General features: G+C 39.1%; 1 non-coding gene across 1 annotated transcript; it reads right to left on the reverse strand.

The window, feature by feature from the left end:
* Positions 1–5,607: 5,607 nt before the first annotated feature.
* LOC128598017 (small nucleolar RNA SNORA11) lies at positions 5,608–5,736 on the reverse strand. The gene has a single exon (XR_008383538.1). It is a non-coding gene; the product is annotated as a small nucleolar RNA SNORA11 (small nucleolar RNA).
* Between the last annotated feature and the right edge of the window lie 9,246 nt (positions 5,737–14,982).

Raw genomic sequence — 14,982 nt, forward strand, 5'->3', positions numbered from 1 at the left:
CTGTTATCAGCTCCAAACAGCAAGAGGCTGTGGTCACATTGGGGGAGGAAACAATAGCCCAGCAGGGAAGACCACAATGGAGGCTGCTGGTCAGCACCTGGAATCACCTGTGCCATACAGTCCCCGCTGGTGGGTGTACTGGACCAAATACTGGAAATAAAAATGTCCCATGAGTCTCTGGTGAACAACCCCATCCATTCAAGTGCTATGAACACAATCACTCATCAGAGGATTGGTGCTTGCGGCAAAATCCACGGTCACACATTTCAGAAGTGTTAAATCATCCCAGTAATATATAAGATAAAAAAAACCTATCACAGGTGTTTAGAACTAAAGAGTTCATGATAAATGGAGAAACAGTAACAGGACCCCTTTGAGGCTTATACATGCCCATGTTCAGACCACACCAGGGACATCTTATTCGCTTGTTATTGGCTTGTCCAGATGCATGCATTCCACTCTCCAAAGACAAAAAATGAGATTGTATAAGACAACTTTGATTTGTCAGACATGGGAATGTAGAGGACCTATTTAATTATTATTATTATCATCATCATTATGATGGCAACCACATATTTTCTCCAGTGCTATCAACCTACCACTATGGGACTCCCCTCTCCACTAATTGGGAACAACTGTTCCTCAATTAAATATAGGATATCTTCTTTTTCCTATAGGTGTTTTAAAATACATATCCTCTTTGTCATTACATACCCTGTATTATAAACTTCTGAAAGTCAGCTTTTACTAAGTATCATACAAAATATAGCACCATGCAGCCCTACTATGAAACTAATTTAGGGTTTTCACATGAAAGCTATAACCCAGTTACAACCTAAGAATAGGGGGAAGGGGGAAAGGGAGGGGAGGGAGGGGAGTGGTGGGTAGAGGGAAGGGGATTGGTGGGATTACACCAGCGGTGCATTTTACAAGGGTATATATGAAACTTGGTAAACGGTCTGTGAAGCTAGTGAATGATGCCCCATGAATATATCAATGTACACAGCTATGATTTAATAAAAAAAAAATAAAATATGCTTCTAAAACAGAAAAAAAAAAATATATAGCACCATGAACAAAGTGACTCCCATCTCTGACTCTTCCCTCACGCCGCTGTATTCTGCCAACCCCCCATCAGTAAGGGTTCACTAGGAGGAAGCCTCTCCTAGTCCTTCCTCTCACTCACAGCTCTCTCTCAGCTTTCTGGCATGGGCAGAAAAGGTGAGATCAGACTTCAGTTGACTTCAGAGAAATCCCAGCCCTAGGCAACAGGGAGAACCATTGAGCTCTTCCTGCCCTCAGATCAGGCTGCCAAATCCTTAGATTTGCCAAAGAATTTTTTTCCATTCTGACTCTAGGCTAAAGTCACCACTTATTCCCCTTGGTCTGTCACACGGATATCATTGCCTGCTGAGTCAGGACCTGGGATGAACCTGAGCTGGTGCCCCTAAAGGAAATGGCTCCAGGGTACCCAAGAGCAGCTGTCTTTTTCAGAGCCCTGCTCAAAGCACAGCCTCTCCAGAGACACTTCCCTGGTATATCCAGAGTAAGTGAGCAGGGGCTGGTCCAACCAACAATATTTACTGAGTGCCTATCACAGGGAGAGCATGATATCAAGGAGCCATTTCAGTAGTGTTCAATTCAGAAAAGGTTTACTGGGAAGCTTTCATTAGTAAGAGGTGGCATATATGGGCTCATGTTTAAGCTCTGAACCGTCCGGCCTGGTTCACTTCCTGGGTCGCCATCTCTGTGGATGTTGCGAAGTTAAACGAGTTAATATATCCAAAATAATTAAAAATCATGTCCATGATAAAATAAACAGTGTATAAGCCAGGTCGTGGGGATGCAATCATCAATAAGTTATCCTCCAGCCCTTTAAGTAAAAGGCAATCTGTAGAAGACAAGACACTGAGGCAGGGTGTTTCAACATGGTAGCGACTCTCACCCAATCTGCTACAACACGCTGATATACCTCAAGCACCTTACAGGTACCATGTCCTATTGTAAACTATAAGTACTCTAACAGCTACATTCATCATATGGTGAGTAGGGAGAGAATATTCTGCGGAAAAGGAATGGCCCCCAGCTTGTACTCCCCAAAATAAATCACATATTACTAGAAAATGTCAGAAATTTTCTTCCTAAGTGTAGAAGAAAACATTACTGGTCCACAAGTAGTTCTATTTAAACAACAAGAGTACTTAAGGATACTTTTTGTCTGCTATGAACAGAATATCCAGCAAAAAGGAATTTAATATAAGAACATGTTTTATCTTTTATAACAAAAAATCTAGAGGAAGACAGTCCCAAGTTTGGATCAGTAGCTCAATTACGTCCTTGAATCCCAGGCTCATTCCATTTTTCCAATCTTTAAACTTAAGCTCATAAAAATCTACGCTCATGGATGCAGAAAGTCTACCGTAGTTCAAGTCCTCCCAGGTAAACATGGTAATAATCAGCCAAGAAGTTTCCAGTGGTTTTCTTTTTTAGAATCACATTTCCCTCAAGTACCATTTACCAATATTGAACCACATGGCCAAGGCCTAGCTTCAAGGGGATCTGAGAAGCAAATGTCTGACATTTTTAGCCTCTGCAATGGGACATGAGTTATACCAGAAAAGAATGTAACCAACAGTTTCTGCATAGTGAATAGGTGAAGTGTCCAGAAACTGTGTTATTCACAGTTGAATAATCGGGTTATTCAAACCCTATTTTTGCTGGGATATAGTAATGATTGTACACTAATCATTAATATCTCATCAAATGTAGTTTTAAAACATTTAATCCCTTCAAATGTGCTGCCCAATCCTCTAGCATTTAAAAAGGGACCACAAACATGGAAAGGTCAAGCACTAGTTTGGTACATCCTAATAAATGTCACCCATGCAAATGAAATGCTATGAAGGAGGCTAGAAAATCAGCCAAGAAATTTGTATATAATCAAATGCTCATTTAGTAATTAATTTGAAACATCTACTATGTATCCTACACTGTGTTACATTAGTGAATAAGACAAAGTCCCTACCCTCATGAAATTTAAATTTTGTGGGTGTGACCATATGGCCTTTAGTTCCAAATACCCAATTGTCAGGAATTTTCTAATTTCTACTGTCCTAAGTGTATAGGAGTTTTAAGCATCTTATCCTCTGTGTCCCTTCTGCCAGAACCTGTGTCCTTACACTCTCCAACTAGGCAATTGTCTCTGTCATTTATAAATATTCTTATACAGGTGACCCTTGAACAACACAGTTTTGACTTGTGCAGATCAACTGATGGATTTTCTTCTACCTCTGCCTCCCCAAGGCAGCAAGACCAATCCTTCTGCTTCCTTTGCCTCTTCGGCCTAGTCAACATGATAACCACAAGCATTAAGACCCTTGTGATGATTTACTTCCATTTAATGAAGCATAAATATATTTTCTCTTCATTATGATTTTCTTAATAACATTTTCTTTTCTGTGGGTTACTTTATTGTCAGAGCATAATATATAACATATATAAATATACAAAACACATGTTAATCAACTTTTTGTAAGGTTTCTGGTCAACTCTAAGACTATTAGCAGTTAAGTTTTGGAGAATCAAATGTTACAAGAATTTTCAGCTGTGCTTGCAGTTAGCACCCCTAATACTGCATTGTTTGGGGTCATCTGTACTTATAAGAGTGTGTTTGTTTCATCAGGTCTATAAAAAATAAGAAAAACAAGACTTCTGATCATTTTGTGCACTCTAAAAATAACTAATGAAGTACAGATCATTCACTTTATTTAAGTGGCAATGTATCAGGGTAGAAAAAGTACAGACTGGTACGTACACATCCCAGTTGCTTATCAGCCACATAGCCATGGGTAAGTCACTTTTTGAGCCTTAGTTATCTCATCTGAAAATGGGCATGGGGATAATTCCTACGTTGCTATATAACGTTGCAATCACAGTACTAAATCTTGTTGCCAAGCATACACAAAATAAGTGTACAATAGCTGGCCTATTGTAGACCCTTGCTAAATAGAAGCTAGTAATAGTCACCCCTGCTCTTTGACCTCTGGTCTCACTTGCCATTTGTCAAATAAAGCAAACCCTTAGCAGCAGGTGGTCAGGGAAGCCAATTAATGCCTGCAGATGGCATGGTGATCTGCTAATTGCTCAAGGCTTCCAAAATCTAAATTGGTGTGGCTGTTCAGCTGCCAAGGACATCAAGTCTTCCTCTCTCTCTGCCCCTGCCTAAGTCCTGCTCCTGAGAATTCTGATGAAAACTCTCAGTTCTCTGGAGACATGTCAGCAGTTTGTGCTGTTAAAAATAAGTCTTTTGGACCCTGACCTGACATTTATGTGGAAACTGAAGGTGCCGAGTGCCATGTTTGATTCCTTTTATGCCAACCACCACTAGAAAATATAGAATATTTTTAATTTAGGGAGATTCTGACAGTTTTCTCAGGACTCAATTCTTTGACTATCACCCAGACAAATTTCATGACCAAGTATAAGATGAACAGAGAGAGGGTCTAAGAAGATATAAAGTAACTCAAGAAAATATCACTCAGCCTCTTTGCCTCTTGGCCTACTTTCCTTGGCAACAGAGGCTCATTCGCTGTCTCTGGTGAACATATCTTGCTCTTACTCTGTAAATCTACCTTCTCTTTAGCAATAAACTTTGTCTATGATTGCCTTTAAAAAAAAAAAGAAAGAAAATGTTGCTCCAATTAATTATTCAAGTAACAAAGCACAGTGTACACTCACTACTATGAATTAACAGACTTTTTAAGTAACTGAGTATTTCTGCGTAAGTAAATACAGTAGAACCTCCTTGGCTGACCACCTCCCTATACTGACCACTTCGTTAAGGTGACCTGATTGTCATAGACTGGACATGCACCACATGTACGTATCAGTACATTTGGCCTAGTTCCTTATGTTGTCCTCTGTATGTTGACCAGTTTGATATAGTCCCTTGGGTGGCCAACTTACAGAGGTTCTACTGTATATACTATGCTTTTTTTCCTAATAAATAATCAACTCAGTCTCCCAGCAACTCAAGAAACCATCTGTTTTTGTGAGCTCTGTCATTCACAGATGTCCTTCCTGAGTTTTAAACCACGACTCAGCCTGGGCTTCCTGCTAGGAAGTATGGGTAGTTTGCTACATATTGGGGAAGAGCCTAAGCTCATATTTTTTTCATTGTCATTCTAAAAACATGACATGTCACCCATACATCAAGACATCAATATGTCTCTGGCATTCTATCCTATGTGTTTAATATATGTGGGGTGAATGCAATTAAAAGTATTGGAGAAATGGACTAGGGAGGGAGGGGAAATAGACTGAGAGAAAAATCTCCCTTTTATAACTCAAAAGAGCATATGTCTGTGGAACTGTGTCTTCTTAAATAAGAAAAGTAAAAGGAAGGATTTGGGGAAAGGCCAAGCAAAGAAGAGCCGAGTGCTGTCCATTGCCTTTCAAGACCAGCATTGACAGGAAAATGTTGTTTATTTTTTTAATTTTCCAATATTCTATTAGGCAATTTTTCAAACATACAGTACAGTTGAAAGAATTATATGGTGATCAGCCATACACCCATCACATACATTCATACTGTTTTTCTTCTTCTTCACATGAAAGGAGTCTTTTTGTAGGGAGGCCACAAGTTTTGTGCCCCTCATCACAATGACCCTAGATTCCTGTCAGGTGTGTTATAAACAGAGGAGCTATTTTTTAGGCCCCATGCTCCGAGCACACCCTGGAAAGGGTTTTTAAGAATTGATAATTGCATGGCAAATCTCAGAAGCGAACTGTAGCTTTGCTGTTTGTCTCAGTCAGCTCAGGCTTATGTAACAAAATGCATGGCTTAAAGAACAGAAATTTATTTTCTTATAGTCCTGGAGGCAGGGAATTGTGAGATCAAGGTGCAGCTGATTCAGTCCCTGGCTGGTGCCCTCACATGATTGGGAGACAGAAACAGCAGCTCTCTGGTATCAATTCTGACAAAGACGGGAACCCTAATATTATGGCTGCACCCTTTTACCGCACACGACCTTAATTACTCCCTTACAGGCCCTATGTCCAAATACAGTCACATTGGGTGTTGAAGCTTCAACTGTCAATTTAGGGGAGACACAATTTAATCTCTAGCACTAGCAAAGGATTCTTTCCTTCTGAAGGCCCCTTTATAAACTAGACAGAGGCAGCCTTAGCACATATTGCATACTCCAAGACATAGTGACCAGGGGTCTCTGGCTCACTAGAAGTCCACAACTCAAGTTTTACCCTCCTCGTGGTTACACGCTTTTAAAAAGTTCTTTATTAATACTCAAATTTATTATTTAAAAGGAATCAAGAATTCCTGTGATAACATATGTTTTATGAATTCTTAATTCATAGTGGTAAGAATATTTGAGTGGGAAGGGTTTGAGATTCCTGTCCATTGGAGAATTATTAGAAATGAAGATAAGGAGAGATGAAAACCATAACACAGAAGAACGGTGGATAGGCTTTGAGTTGGACCCTACTTTGGGAGAATGCCTCCATTACTAAAACAAGGCCAATACACTCCACATTATTGATATTATTTTTAGTGCTGTCTTATACAGCTCCATTTTTTTTTCATTTAAAGAAAAATAGTGCCTCAAGGCCACAGAGAGGAAAATTCTAGGATTATATGTCCCTCTCAAATACCACACATACCCTGTTTAACTCAGCCAGCATTCATTAAGTCTCTACCACAGGCCAGAGGTCATTGTAGGCACTGACAAAGCTGAGGCTTAGGAGAAGTGATCATTTGCCCCACTGACAGATCTTTCCCTCTCCATGGGTCCCATGCCCTGCAGGTCTGGAGGTTGTGCCTGGCAGCAGCAAAGAACTGGACAAATACATCCAAATGTCCCCAGTCTAATAGATCAGTAGGATGATTATAATTTACAAAAATTTATTGTAAATTTCAAAATAGCTAGTAGAGAAGAATTTGGATGTTTCTAGCCTAAAGAAACAACAAATATTTAAAACAATGGCTATCCCCGATTTGATCTTACAAATTATGTGAATGTATTAAATTATCACAAGTACTGTGAAAATATCTACACCTATTATGTATCAATGAAATTTTTTGTTTGTTTGTTTAGCAAGCCCTGGCCAGGTATCAATGAAATTTTTTTAATTGACCCCTGCACATTCTGGTCCTGCTCCATCAGGACATGCCCAGAAGGAACTGTTGAGTAAAGACAACCTTGTATTCCACTCTGTAGAACTCTCCACCCCCAGCCCCAACAGTGCCTTGTGGAATACTGAGCCTTTCTTCTCCAGTTGTGACCATTTTGCACTGAGTCATCTATACTCCCTGTTGTAAACCACAGAGTCACACTTACAAGCCAGTTATCCAGAGTAGGAATCCAACAGCGCTCACATGCCAGCAGAGGAGTCAATCAGAGGAAATGTGGGCGTTTCTGAAAAGACTACCAGGTCCTATACCACTCCCCATCGCTCATATAGCTCTCCTCTTTCTCTCCCTGCTTCCTCCTCTTTATTCTCTTTTGCTTCTCACCTGACAATGAGTAAGAGAGTGTGTGAGCCTCTCTTAGAGATGCACAGTGCACATCAGTGAGAAATCTTTCACTCGAGAAACTTAGCTAACCCAATATTTCCCAACACATTTCTCTCTGGAGGCAGTGCACAGCCCTGTGGGTGGCTTCCAGGGGTTGCTGACCTGTTTCTAAGGATTTAAGCCAGGTCACTAAACTGCCCTAATTATAACTCTAGCGAAGATAGTGTTTGCCTTCAATCCCCTCTTATCTCACCTTCCTAGGAAATTCTCCTCACTTTGGGCATCCACCATGCATCGACTCTACCCCCACTCCATCCCTTACCACCTAAAATTCAGTATGTAGGAAACCACCAGGCCCTGTGCTTTCCAAGAAGGATGTGGTGCTTTAAGCCAGAATTTCTCACTGTGAGCTCTAAGGAATACTTATCCTCAAGAAATTGTTAAAGAAAAAGAGAGCGTTCATTGTTGAATGAGTTTGTATATTAATTCTCATATTGTGTATCACATTACTTATTAAAGGCTCTGAGAAGTCCTATATTAGAGAAATTTATCGAACCTTACTTTCCCAAATGCATTTGATCACAGCCCTCTTTTTAACTGATAACGGCAGAAAGAATTCTTACTCTGCAGATGCATTTTGAGAAACTGCTGCAGAACAATCTTCTCTTTTCAGCTTCTTCTTCCCTACTCCCTGTCTCATTCTGTCAGGATAAAGCTAGATATTTGAGCTAATCATAACATGTTGAGCTAACCACAATAGCAGCACATGCATATACATATTGATTGTTTGGTACTAGCTCCCGTTCTCTTGAGTACTACCCCTCCCCCAAAAAAAGACAAAAGCATCCTCACTTTACAGGTAAAGAAACTGAGATTTTTAAAAGGTAGAGAACTTTCTCAAGTCTCACCTAACCAGGAATGTCCAGTTGGGATGTGAGCCCAGGCCTTCTAACAACTTCTTCTGTACTAGCCATTCTGTCAATAGGGGTTGATAAGCTCTCTTTCCCAGACCTGTTTACTTTTGAAAGCCAAAGCAAAACCACAGTTTACTACCAGAAGAATGAAATTAATCCCTATTCTCAGAAACCAGGGAAGACTTGGAGGAAGTCAGAGGAGAATTTGGGGAGGCTGGTCTTCTTTTATGTCTTTCAGATGGCAGTCCCCTCTCTCCATGAGTGCAAGGAAAGCTCTGCCTGCTTGGGCCAGGGACCCTCCCAACCTCCTGTAAGCTAAGGTTGTAAGAATCTGCAAATGTCACATACTAAGATGTGTGAGGTACGTCTATGGAGTTGGGTTGTACAAAAATAACTTTGAATATTCTAAATTTGTGCAGCCTGCATATTTTGCTACCTACTTATAGCTTGGTTTGTAGTAGTATTCCAATGGGCTGAACTAAAACCTTCTTACCATCATAAATGAAAATTTTCTAACAAAAAAGGTAGGCCCATGACATAGTAGCTGTATCATGCTCCGTGTGCTACCTTTCAAAACCTAGAGATTCACTTACTATACTAGGTATTTTCTGAAAATCACAATCCTGAAAAGTCAGCACCCATTTTCAGCATCTATTAGTTCTCAAATGGATGGCAAATTCACCAAGTCCCCAAATCAGAATTTGGGGTGAGCTTCAATTGAAGACATTTTCTGGGCAGTGTACCTTCTAATGCATTGTCTGTGATGATAATCTGGTCTGCAGTGAAGCAGCAATGGAATCTCATTAGGCTCCAATCCAGCTCTGTTTGTACTTCTCCATCACCTTTATTTGTTTAAGAGGCCTGACAAGGCAAACGATCCTGATGTGGTGTTTACATTGCAGCTTTCACTAGAGCTTATTAAACTCATCCTTAGTTCATATAAGCTGCAGATAGGTGGCGAGGGCCAGTTAGTGTTGACAGTAAGTAACAGACACCCTGCCACAAGGTAACATGTTTATATTCTCCACTGGATGCCTGATGGATTTTGTCCCTGTAAAACTATCACAGATAATGAAGCTCCTATCAGATAAGTGACTATAATAAATGACTACAATTAGGTCTCTGGTTGATGAAAACACTTGGTGGTCTCTCCAGCCCAACTTGGATAAATCCCAGGCTAAGTTCACTTGGAAAAAAAAGAAACAAAATCAAATTTAAATGAAATTGACTCAGTAAAACACCATTCAATTTCAAAAGAAATAAGAGTTAAAAGAAATTGAGCTTTCATCTTCTTCCTTTATGCTTTCTCTTTTACTTTTCTTCCCATATGATTAATTAATTTCTGATATTGAATCCTTAGAAAATTCAAAGCACTCAATATGCCTCCTCTGGGAATGTTTCTATGAAATCTAGAATGGTGGAAAACACCACAGGACATCTAAGGTTGAGGAAGCTTCTCCAGAAGAAAGCTCTTGTCTTGCCCTATTACTGCATCCAGAAGAAAAACTGGACTAAATCACAGGGGGTCTTGGCATGGACTTCAGTCTGGCTGGATGGTCAAGGATCCATTTGGCAGCTCTCGAGGCATGACTGTAATCACTTATTTAAATGGTTTTTGTTTACACCAGACAGGCTCTCATTACATGATGGTGAAATGATAGCACAGAATTCAAGTGCTCTGATGAAAAGATCTTTAGAAGACATTTACTTTCTTATACAAAATAGTCATTTCCAGGATGACTTATAGATTTACAGTGAATATATATTATATGTAGATGTAGATAATATATGTATATGTAGATGTATAACTTAAGAATGTGCTGAAAGAAGGTTTGTATAGCCCTTTTAGAGACCTAAAAAGATGATACCAGCAAAGTAAAAAATGATTGGCAGGCAAACATGCCCTGCAGTTCACTGTGGAATTATTTTTCATCAGTGACAACTATCTTGTTTACGTCGTGTCATGTCAGCCTGCCCTAGATATCTCCCCACTCCTTCTCCCTGCCCTTCCCCCCTTATTTCCCTCCCCCTACTTGCCCCCAAAATTCCTACCATCCTTTCAGCCTTCTTTGAGTCACAACTACATTTTTCAAATTTGAATAGAAGGAAAATACTTTGCTGTGAAGGTATATTTACTCTGGGGGTTTCCATTTTTAATTTGATTTAACATTTTCTAATAATAGTTTTTGGAGAAATTACCCTGAATGGTAGAGTGATTCCCCCTAGGAATAAATGCTTTGGGAGTTGGGGGTGGGGTGGGGGTGATTGATGGGGCTTTTGTACATCCCTGTTGCCAGAAGACCTCATAAACTCAGGAAAGCTGCCCAGGCATCAGTCTGTTTACTTTTTCACGACTTTAAAGGTGATTTATTTGACCTTTGAAAACCAGGATCATACTTCTTGCTGAAAACAGTGCACATTTCAGCATAAATGGTGACTGTCAAGATGGTAAAGTCGCCAGTTCAAGGTTCTTTATCATTTTTTTCCCTGTTCTAATCAGAATGGGGAGTGTCTGCTGGATTCTTAGTAGAAACATATTTGAGGGACATTGTCTAAATATACGGAGATAAGTGTATGTCTATATACCATATGTACATACAGTTTCCATAACGATTTTTTTAAACTATTTATAAATGCCCTGGATATTAGATAAATAAGAGGTAGCATGGATAGAGAAAAGGCTTGGCATTTGAGATAAGAGTCCTTCCTTTACCAGCTGGTTTACTCTAATTTTATAAATTAGCATCTTACAAGTCAGAACTCTGCGGCCAAACCATCTGCATCAGGTTCCCAGATCTACCACTTACTCACTGTGTAATCATGAGCAAGATAATTAACCTCTCTGTGCCTTGATATCCTAATCTGTAAAATGGAATAATAATAATGCCTGTACCTCATGAGGTTGATGTGAAGATTAAATGAGTTAGAACATGTAGATTGCTTAACCCAGTGCTTGACATATAGAAAACAAGGTTAGTAATTATTATGTAAAGGGAGTAAAAAATCATACCTGCAACAAATAATGTCAGAACTAACATTACACAATTCATCTTAACACCTTGTACAAGGCAACAAGCTATAAGAACGCTACTCACTCACTGAACTGAAGAACTTCGTTCATACATGTATCTCTAAGAGTAAAGCCTGTGACTAGACAGGTTTTCAAAACATTGTAACCATAATGGGATTACACCTGCGGTGCATCTTACAAGGGAATATGTGAATCCTAGTAAATGTGGAATGTAAAGGTCTTAGCAACATAACTAAGAAAATGCCACGAAAACTATGTTAACTAGTGTGATGAAAATGTGTCAAACGGTCTATGAACCAAGTGTATGGTGCCCCATGATCATACTAATGTACACAGCTATGATTTAATAAAAAAATAAATTAATTAAAAAAAACATTGTAACTAAACTGTGAAGCAATAGGGCAGCAATATTATTTTACATATGAAGAAACTGAAGGTCAGAAAAATAAAATTACTCCCTCAAGGTCATGTAGCTCCTCAGAATATAGTGTTATGTGCATTCTACTGAAAATTCTAAGGTATCCTAATGTTACTTGTTGATGAGTAAGGGGATGCAGAAACGGCAAGTGTTTCTTCAGGTTCGTGAGGGCTGCTTCCCCTTCATGGGGACACAATCAGCAAAAGAAATGGCTCCCAGAACAGAGTGAAGGTCATTAGCCAAGGTCAGCATTTCCTTAACATTTAAAAATCAAGGAAGGAAATGAGGAAAAACACTCAACTGCACAGACTGGATTAAGAGAATTGCTTTACCAACCGTGTTCTTGGTTTTACTTCTTAGGGACATCAGAAAAGATATTTGGTACCAATAAGATTTTTATTTTAAAGTATTTTACGTATTTTTATTTATTTTTTTATTGTTAAATCATAGCTGTGTACATTAGTGCAATCAAGGGGTACAATGTGCTAGTTTCATATACAATCTGAAATATTCTCATCAAACTATTCCATAGCCTTCATGGCATTTTCGTACTTATTGTATGTAGACATTTGTATTCTGCCTTTAGTAAGTTTCGCCTGTACCCATTCTAAGATGCACCATAGGTGTGGCCCCACCCATTACCCTCCCTCCATCCTAACCTCCCCACTCCCTTCCCCTTCCTTGGCCCTTTCCTCATAGTCTTGTGCTATACTTGGGTTATAGCCTTCATGTGAAAGCTATAATTTAGCTTCATAGTAGGACTGAGTACATTGGATACTTTTTCTTCCATTCCTGAGATACTTTGCTAAGAAGAATATGTTCCAGCTCCATCCATGTAAACATGAAAGAGGTAAAGTCTCCATCTTTCTTTAAGGCTGCATAATATTCCATGCTACACATGTACCACAATTTGCTAGTCCATTCGTCGGTTGATCGGCACTTGGGCTTCTTCCATGACTTAGCAATTATGAATTGGTCTGCAATAAACATTCTGGTACAGATGTCTTTGTTATATTGTGACTTTTGTCTATATTGTGACTTCTGGGTATTGTGACTTCTGGGTATAAACCTAGTAAAGGAATTATAGGATCGAATGGCAGGTCTATTTTTAGGTCTCTAAGTATTCTCCAAACATCCTTCCAGAAGGAACGTATTAGTGTGCATTCCCACCAGCAGTGTAGAAGTGTGCCCCTTTTCTCCACATCCACGCCAACATCTCTGGTTTTGGGATTTTGTTATATGGGCTACTCTTACCGGGGTTAGGTGATATCTCAGAGTAGTTTTGATTTGCATTTCTCTGATGATTAAGGATGATGAGCTTTTTTTCATGTGTTTGTAGATTGTGCATCTGTCTTCTTTAGAGAAGTTTCTCTTCAAACCCCTTGCCCACCCTGAGATGGGATCACGTGTTCTTTTCTTGCTAACACATTTGAATTCTCCGTGGATTCTGGTTATTAGACTTTTATCAGAGGTATAACCTGCAAATATTTTCTCCCATTCTAAGGGCTGCCTGCTTGCTTTACTTACTATGTTCTTGGCTGTGCAGAAGCTTTTTAGTTTCATCAGGTCCCAGTAGTGTATTTTTGATACTGCTTCAATTGCCTGGGGAGTCCTCCTCATAAAATATTCACCCAGGCCGATTCCTTCAAGAGTTTTCCCTGCACTTTCTTCTAGTATTTTTATAGTTTTATGTCTTAAGTTTAAATCTTTTATCCAGTGAGAGTCTATCTTAGTTAATGGTGAAAGGTGTGGGTCCAGTTTCAATCTTCTACAGGTTGCCAGCCAGTTCACCGAGCACCATTTGCTAAATAGGAAATCTTTTCCCCACTGAATGTTTTTAATTGGCTTGTCAAAGATTAAATAACGGTAAGTAGCTGGATTCATCTCTTGGTTCTCCATTCTGTTCCAGACATCTACTTCTCTGTTTTTGTGCCAGTACCATACTGTTTTGATCACTATTGATTTATAGTACAGTCTCAGGTCTGGTAGCGTGATTCCTCCTGCTGTGTTTTTATTGCTGAGTAATGTTTTGGCTATTCGAGGTTTTTTCTGATTCCATATAAAACGAAGTACTATTTTTTCAAGATCTTTAAAATATGACACTGGAGCTTTAATAGGAATTGCATTAGAATTATATATTGCTTTGGGTAGTATGGACATTTTAACAATGTTGATTCTTCCCAGCCATGAACATGGTATGTTTTTCCATTTGTTAACATCTTCAGCTATTTCTTTTCTTAAAGTTTCATAGTTCTCTTTGTAGAGATCTTTCATGTCCTTTATTAGGTATACTCCCAAATGTTTCATCTTCTATGGCACTACTGTGAAAAGAATAGAGTCCTTGACTGTTTTTTCGGCTTGGTTATTGTTGGTATATATAAAGGCTACAGATTTATGGGTGTTGATTTTGTAGCCTGAGACATTGCTGGATTCCTTGATCACTTCTAAAAGTTTTGTAGTAGAATTTCTAGTGTTTTCCAGATATACAATCATATCATCTGCGAAGAGTGAAAGTTCGATCTCTTCTGACCCTATGTGGATAGCCTCAATCGCCTTTTCTTCCCTAATTGTGGTGACTAAAACCTTCCATTACAATGTTAAAGAGCAATGGAGACAATGGGCAACCTTGCCTGGTTCGTGATCTAAGTGGAAATGATTTCAATTTAACTCCATTCAATATGATATTGGCTGTGGGTTTGCTGTAGATGGCCTCTATTAGTTTCAGAAATGTCCCTTCTATACCAATTTTCTTAAGAGATCTGTTCATGAAGGGATGCTGGATATTATCAAAAGCTTTTTTCTGCATCAATTGAAAGGATCGTATGGTCCTTATTTTTTAGTTTGTTTATGTGCTGAATTACATTTATAGATTTATGTATATTGAACCAGCCTTGAGACCCTGGGATAAATCCCACTTGGTCGTGGTGTATAATTTTTTTGATGTGTTGTTCGATTCTGTTTGTTAAGATCTTATTGAGTATTTTAGCATCAATATTCATTAGTGATATTGGTCTATAATTTTCTTTTCATGTTGGGTCTTTCCCTGGTTTAGGGATCAAGGTGATGTTTGCTTTGTAGAATGTGTTGG

The sequence above is a fragment of the Nycticebus coucang genome, chromosome 10 (assembly GCF_027406575.1).
Source record: "Nycticebus coucang isolate mNycCou1 chromosome 10, mNycCou1.pri, whole genome shotgun sequence".
Classification (NCBI taxonomy): Eukaryota; Metazoa; Chordata; class Mammalia; order Primates; family Lorisidae; genus Nycticebus; species Nycticebus coucang.